Source organism: Jatropha curcas, chromosome 7 (assembly GCF_041381405.1).
Source record: "Jatropha curcas cultivar XTBG-Jc1 chromosome 7, XTBG_Jcur_1.0, whole genome shotgun sequence".
In the NCBI taxonomy this organism is placed as follows: Eukaryota; Viridiplantae; Streptophyta; class Magnoliopsida; order Malpighiales; family Euphorbiaceae; genus Jatropha; species Jatropha curcas.
In genome coordinates, this window is record NC_143157.1 from 2,923,639 (window position 1) to 2,931,794 (window position 8,156).

General features: G+C 31.8%; 1 pseudogene; it reads left to right on the forward strand.

Moving 5' to 3' along the window:
* Nucleotides 1-5,608: 5,608 nt before the first annotated feature.
* On the forward strand, nucleotides 5,609-6,738 carry LOC149494574 (uncharacterized; annotated as a pseudogene).
* The last annotated feature ends 1,418 nt before the right edge of the window (nucleotides 6,739-8,156 follow it).

An 8,156-nucleotide genomic window follows, 5' to 3' on the forward strand; every position in this document is an offset into this window, starting at 1 on the left:
ATAATGAACAAAAAAAAAAAATCCAAATATGAAGACAATCAATAGTAACAAAACAAAAAAGACAGATTTGTTATAGGAAAAACATATCTATAAAGAAGGTGAAGCAAAAAAGAAATTGAAAAGTAGAAGGTAGGGACTACTGCTGATAAACATCGGTAGCTCCAAACTAAAACTAGGGTTAGAAAACTAGAGAGAAAAGAGAGAGAACTATAGGCGATGGTATCCTAAGAATATACTTTTTTTTTTCTTTTTTAATCTCTCCTAAATAAAATATTATATATATTCTATTTAAAAAATTATTTTTTAAAAATATATCCTTTCAAATCATACAAATAAAAAGAACAAGAACAATAAATATTAAAAAAAGAATATACTTTTTTTCTTTTTTATCTCTCTCTTAAATAAAATATTTTAAACTATAATCAAAATAAAATCAACTATTTTGAAAAATAAAATATAAAAATTTTCAAATGTCTCATTATCATATATATTTATTTAAAAATAAATTTAAAAAAAAAAAGATAAAAACTTAAAAATTTGAAAATTTTAATTATCTATATTTTAATTAATAAAAAAAGGTTACATAAAAGAAAACTTCTATCTTCCCCAAATAAATCCTCAATTTTCTCTACAACCATACAAAGAAAAAAGAATATAATTTTTTCTTTTTTATCTCATCCTTCATACCATAGTATATATATCCAGTAATTATAAAAACATAAAAATATATATCTTTTCTCCTTTTATCTCTCTCCTAAATAAAATATTTTAAATTAAAATCAAAATATTTAAAAAATAAAATATAAAAAATTTTCAAATATCTCATTATCATATATATATTTATTAAAAAATAAATTAAACAAGATAAAAAAAATTTAAAATTTTGAAATTCGTAATTATCTAAATATATTTATTTTAAAAAATTTTTATAAATTATATGCAATTAACTAATAAAATGTAATTTTCTAATTGGGTATGATAAGACTGTTTTAGATATTTTAAATTTAAATAAGGGTGATTTCGGAAATCTCATTATTCTCCTTATTCCCACATTTATATATAATATACATATATCAAATGGGTTCTAAGTAATGGTAAAGATATTAAATTTTGGCTTGATACTTGGTGGAAAGATATGCGTATCAAATTTATTTATCCTCGGTTTTACCATGTAGCAAGGCATAAAAGGGAAGGTTAGGGGGCTGTGGATACTTCCTGAACAACTCTTGGTGTTGGGGGATATTTTAGATTAGAGAATTCAAATCATTTGAACAAGATATGTGGCTGTAGCTTTTGAATGAATTGAAAAGTATTTCAGTGCTTGACCATAATGATGAGAAACTTATTTAGAAGTTTGACAAAAAAAAAGGTAAATTTTCCGTAAAAAATCTTGATATCCTGCTTGAAGATAAATTTCTGCGTAATTATCATGTGGATTGTAATTTAAAGCCAGCTTGGACCTCTTTCATCCCTCCTAAAGTGGCCTTTTTTTTGGAGGGCTTTCATGAATAGAGTGCATTGCAAAACTAGCTTATATAATACAGGGGTTCTTCAAGATTTGGACAGCTGTTTGTGCAATCTATGTAATCTTGAATCTGAGTCCAGAGATCATTGTTTGCTTGATTGTCTTTGGGTAAAGATTATCTGGATTTCAGTCCTAAATTGGTGGAATATTAAATTTGTTTGGCCTAAGTCTTTTGTTGATTTGGGTTGGCAATAGGAGGGCCTTGTTAAACTGTAAGGGCTTTGAGGTGCTTGGATTATTATTTTCTTTATGACTTCTTGGACTATTTGGCTTAGGCAAAATAAATTAATTTTCTCTTCCACGTTTCAACCAACAGAAGAGGCGGTAGAATTTTTTAAGCTAAGGAGCTTTGAGCTCTTGAAGGTGGTGTTCCCTTCCTTGCCTTACGATTTATCTATATGGTTTTCGCACCCAATGTTCATTTGCAATAATAGTTCATGGTCTTCCCTTAGAGATGCCATAGGTTCTGACCTGCAATGGGAATGCCCGCATGAGCTTTGTATAAAATTTAACGTTGATGGTTCAACACTTGGCAAACCTAGAGCAGCTGGCATTAGCGGGGTTTTAAGAAATTCTACAGGTTGTGTTTTATGCATCTTCTTTCAATCTACATGTTTATGGAATCTAAGGAGACTAAAATTCGGGCTATTTTCATGGCAGTAGATATTATTTTAAACTTTAACTTCAAAAATTATGAAATGATAATTGAAACAGATTCAAAACAGCTTTTTGTTGGGCTATTGAGAGGGATAAGCGCCCTTGGAGATTATGGGATTTATCTAATAAATTTGATCAATCTCTCCAGCTCTGCAACTTTGTTTTCCGCAAGGTGGCTAGAGAACGCAACCACTTCGCAGATGTTTTGGCTAAAAAAGGAATTCATGCGAATCATCTATTTCTAGCTTGGAATTAATTACCTGCTTTTGTTCTTTACATGGCTGACAACTTCTTTTCTGATCTCCTCTTTCTTACTGTTTGTTTTCTTTTCTTTTCTTTTTTGGGCTGGAGTGCTATTTAATTGCCTTTTTTATAGTGATTAGTGGCATATTTTTACTAGCAGTGGTCCCTCTTTTCGTTTGATTTGTTATATGGTGGTGGAGCTTTAAGCTAAAGTCCCTTGATTGGATGAAGTTGGCCATGTCAAAGCTCTTAACTATGGTTTGAGGATAGCCTTTCTGCATTTTATTTTATCGAGCTAATGATAGTTGTTTATTGCTATTCTGCAATTTTACATTGAGTTTTGATCTGTTAACAAGGGTTTTGGAGATGTTTTTGCTAAGAAGGATGTGTTAGCTGGTTTTGTAATATAATATGAAAGTTTATGTTTCTTAGCTCAAAAATTTTTCTTTCCATCAGTTCCTTTAGATTTGATGTACTTTGGTCCAGATGTCTTTAACTTAATATTCCTTGGCTAGGTTTGGTATATTGGGAGGTCTATTGGTCTGATTTTAGCTGATGAGGTTTGTTAGGTTTTTTCCTGAAATTATTATTAACAAAATAAAAATTTGCTGATAAAAAAATTAAAGTAGAAGTTCAGTTTGGAAGCATTGATCACAATAATAAATTTTATCGTGGATAAAGAAAATCAAATTTAATATCATAAATTGAAATTGAATTGAGTTACATCAAATCCCTACTAAAAAATGTGGTTAAACATCATAGAGAAATTAGTTAACTCCAACAAACTTGCAAATACTGCTAAAAACATTATGAAAGTAAATACAAGAACAGTTTTGGAAAAGAACTCGTTTGAAGCTTGACCTGCTTCTTGAATCTTGATCTCAAGAAGTCTTGAAGCTAAGAGAAATATGAATGGTATAGAGAATATGGACGTGTGAAAACCCAGTCTCATATGTGATAGCTTTCTTATATATAGACTTCAATCATCTAGGCCTTTTTAGAATTAATTAGGAAAATAGCTTAACTTGTTGAGGAAGAATTTTAATCATAGTAGGAAAAAGATCCAACCTCCAATTTCTTCCTAAATAGGAAATCGAAACTCAAATAAGCCACATATTTACGTGGCCCCATGCAAAATCATGCAGAAATCACGTCCATTCTAGCACGTAACACAGACTAGGTAGTCTAACACGGCCACAATGGGTATCCTATGAACTCAAGAAAATCAAGGAAGCAAAATTAAAAATTAAAAATTAAACATAAAACATAAATACAAACTACCTAAATTAATTAAAAACTACCAAAATTTCCCAATAAAACTAAACCAAAATAATTATAAAAATTACCTACGAGGAAGCAACATGTAGAGTTATACATAAAAGTATGAATGAAGAAGGAAACATTGAGATGGATAGGATAGGATTAAATTTAGTAAAGACAACACTATTATTTCTTGACAAAACTATAAGAATAGGATTAAATTTAGCAATCAACAATGTAATGACATGAGAATTACATTACATGGCTAATTACATTATTTGGTTAGATTTTTTTTTTTAAATCTTGTAATATAATTGAAATTGCATGTGTAATCTTCACTACTTGAATTGATATAATATTCATTATATAAAAAATTATAAGTAAAGCCCATTACATTCCTCAAAGCCTATATCCATTCTCAACCACCACCACAACCACCACTCTACCACCATCACCACCACTAATGATAAGTGGCTAATTTAACATGATCTATTCCCTTTTTTATGAGAATGGTTACTTTGTTTTCATAGTTTTCTTAGTTCATGCTAAAATATTTGGATAAGAAGCTTTTGGATGCCAATTCTTGAAGTTTTGGAAAAATGTGCTAGGTTGGAGCTGAAGTCCAAGTAATTGTTGAAACTCTCTGGAAGTTGAAGATTTAGCCTTGTGCAAGGCTAAGGGAGTCGCGTCTAGAATATATCCATAACCTCTTGGAAGTTTACAAATTAACCTTGGGCAAGGGTAAGGGAGGCGCGTCAAGGCTGGGCAGGATTAAGATGTTTGTCGGATAAGATTACTTCGGGCTTACTCCAGAAAGTCATTTAAAGCAACTGAACCATGAATTAGGGAATTAGGAAGATACTCAAAATCAAATATTTTATTTTTGTAACTGATTTGAGATTTATTTTCCTAGTTTAGGATTTTTCCTTCTTCTATAAATACAACATTAAGTTTATTGCGTAGTAGGCCTTTTTTATCTTTTCAATTGCATGTTCCTTTAGGTTTTTTTATTTTTATTTTTTGCGTTTTCTCTATGGCCATGCGTTGCTGAACTTTTATTTTCGGTCAAAGGTTGAATTCGAAGTAGAAGTTCTTCAATGATTTTGATATCTTAATTTATTTATTTTCTTCTTTAATTTCATCAGTATTTATCTATTTTTCTGCATATATGAGAAACTCCATCTCCATTTTTATCTTATTGTTTGTTCAATTTGGCCAGTTGTTCAACTTAATAGGAATGCATATAGCTAATCAATGAGATTAAATCTGTAATTGTTTAATTGAGTTGATTCAAGTAGTAAATAGTATAATTTAATTGTAACTAGGCTTTTGGATTATATTATGAAAACTCATAGCCTAATTTAAATTAATTTCGCTTGTAGAGTTTGTTAATTAGGGCAGGGTTTTTCTTGTTTTTATTGCTACTAGCAAATTAAATTTTATGGCTTGTTTAGGGTTATTTACTAGTTAGGGATTATTCTCAGCGCTTGTCTTGTAAAATCTAATAATACGGAAAGATTTTTTTGCGACACTTGTTCAAGGATTATAACCTGTCGACCTTTCGAATTATTGAATGATCTCAGTGTCAATGATCAATCAAGAGAATTTCGTAGTAAGAATCACTTTTGACTAATCTTTCCCTATTAATTTAAATCTTTTATTTTTATTGCACTCTAGTTATTTTAAATGCCTTGCGATTACTATATCTTCTTTGATAAACAACACCCCCTTTTTACTTTTATTCTTTGATTTACTGGTCCTCAATTAAGAATTAGTTTGAATTAGTCTCTAGGGTTCGACCCTTCTCACCATATCTACCAATTACCTAGGTTAGAAAGAGCAGGAATTATTTTTGGTCGTCTCGACACCCATCAAATTTTGGCACTGTTGCTGGGGGTTATTTTGTTTTGATTTGTTTCTTTGATGACTAGGTCTAAAAATACTAAGCTAAACTTTAAACCAGAAATTAAGAAGAAAGCTCGTGCATTGAGAAAAGAAGCAAAATAGCTAGAGGAAAAAGAAGCTACATCTTCTAAATCGCTTTTAGAGGAAGCAACACCTGATTTGACAGAGTCTTCAACCGAATCTGAGGAAGAAGAAGAGATGGGTGAAGAACAAACTGTGAGGCAGCTACACGCACCTCCATTGGACCAAGAACCTCTTTGCTTCACTTATCCAAATATGGAGGTGGCATTTGAACTGAAATCAGGATTGATTCACTTACTTCCTACCTTTCGCAGATTGGAGAATGCAGATCCACATAAACATTTGAAGGAATTTCATGTGGTATGTTCAAGTATGAGACCACAAGGGGTAACGGAAGAGCAGATTAAGTTGAGAGCATTTCCATTCTCTTTGCAAGATGCCACCAAACATTGGTTATTCTACTTCCGAGTTCAATTACATCATGGAATGATATGGTTTGATTCTTCTTGGAAAAATATTTTCTAGCCTCAAGAGCAACCATAATTTGAAGGGAGATAAGCAGAATCAAGCAAAAAGATATAGATACTCTCCATGATTATTGGGAGAGGTTTAAAAGATTATGTGCAAGCTGTCCACAACATGGAATTACTGAACAGTCATTAATTCAATATTTCTATGAGGGAATGTTGGATTTAGGAAGGAGAATGGTTGATGCAGCAAGTGGAGGGGCTCTTGTTAACAAAACCCCTCAACAAGCTCGAGAAATGATATCCACCATGGCTGCAAACACGCAACAGTTTGGGAGACGTCAAGATATACCCCGGAAAGTTAATCAGGTAAGTGATTCCTCTATTGAGAGTAAACTTAATAAGATAACTTCTTTGGTTCAAAGTATTGTTACAGGTATGTCTTTACAAGCTAAAGTGTGTGGGATTTTTGCTTTTTCTAGATATCCAACCGATATGTGTCCGTCATTACAAGAAGGAGATCAAGAACAAGTAAATGCAATTGGAGGATTTCCAGGACAGCCCCAAAGGATGTATGATCCTTATGCAAACATGTATGATCCGAGGTGGAGAGATCATCCAAACTTTAGCTATGGAGCAAGACAACAAAACTCCCATTAATATCAACTTGGACCATTTCAACAGTCACAAACAGGTCAAAAATTAGGTTTGTCCCTTGAAGATATTGTTAAATCTCTTGCAACTAACACTCAACAATTTCAGCAAGAGAATAAGGCTAGCATTCAAAATTTAGAGAATCAAGTAAGCCAACTAGCTACCTCTTTAAGCAAAATGGAGTCCCAAGGGAGCTTCCTTCTCAAACTGTCAATAATCCCAAGGAAAATATAAGTGCAATCTCCTTGAGAAATGGGAAGGAGTTGGGAATTCCAGCCCTAAAGAAAAGTGATAGTATCTCGAGGAAAGATGATTAAAAAGAAACAGAAATTCAGAAGAATGGACAGACTGAGGATTTAGAAGTAAACTTGCCTAGTCCAATGGTAACTCAGCCCCCTTTTCCTAAAAGATTAGCTAAATCAAAGAAGGATAAAGAAGAAAAAGAAATCCTAAAAACTTTACGCAAGGTGGAGGTGAATATACCATTGCTCGATGCAATCAAGCAAGTTCTCCGCTATGCAAACTTTTTAAAGGAACTTTGTATGAACAAGAAGAAGTTGGTTGGTTATCAAAAGGTAATTGTAGGGGAGAATGTTTTCACTCTATTGCAAAGAAAATTGCCCCCTAAATGCAAATACCAAGGTGTGTTTTCTATTTCCTGTAAAATAGGCAATATTAGAATAAAAAGAGCTAAATGTGACTTAGGATATTCAATAAATGTTATGCCATTGTCTATTTACTCTTCTTTAAATGTTGGTTCATTGAAAGAAACATCCATTGTAATTCAATTGGTGGGCAAGTTCATAATTTACCCCGAAGGGGTATTAGAGGATGTTTTAGTATAAGTAGATGGGTTGATTTTTCCAGCTGATTTTTATGTGCTTGATATGGAGGATGATAAATCCTCTACTTCATCGGAACTTTTGCTTGGAAGACCATTTCTTAGCACAACTAGAGCAAAAATTGATGCTCATGATGGCACACTCACTATGGAATTTAATGGAGAAATAATTAAATTTAATGTGTATGATCCATGTGATGTGCTTAGTGTTTGTGGTGTTGATATTATTGTCCCTTAACTCATGATATCAAGGAAATAACTTTAAAAGGTCTAAAAGGGGTTGGTAGAAGTCTAAGAATGTCTAGCCTGGGACATTAAACAAGACTGCTTATTGGGAGGCAACCCAATTTTTAGCTTGCCCAAACCTAATTTTCGTAGCTTTATTTTGTTTTTAGATTATTTTATTTTATTTTAATCATCTTCTTCCTAATTATCCTAATGTAATATGTTCTTTTCTTTACCGGGTAAGTGAAGAGTTACAGAGGTTCAAAATAGCCCTTTTATGGTGAAAAATTTAAAAAGAAAAGTCTCTAATGGTTAATGTTTATTTTTATGGTGGTAAATTTTTTTAAAGAGAGTTATT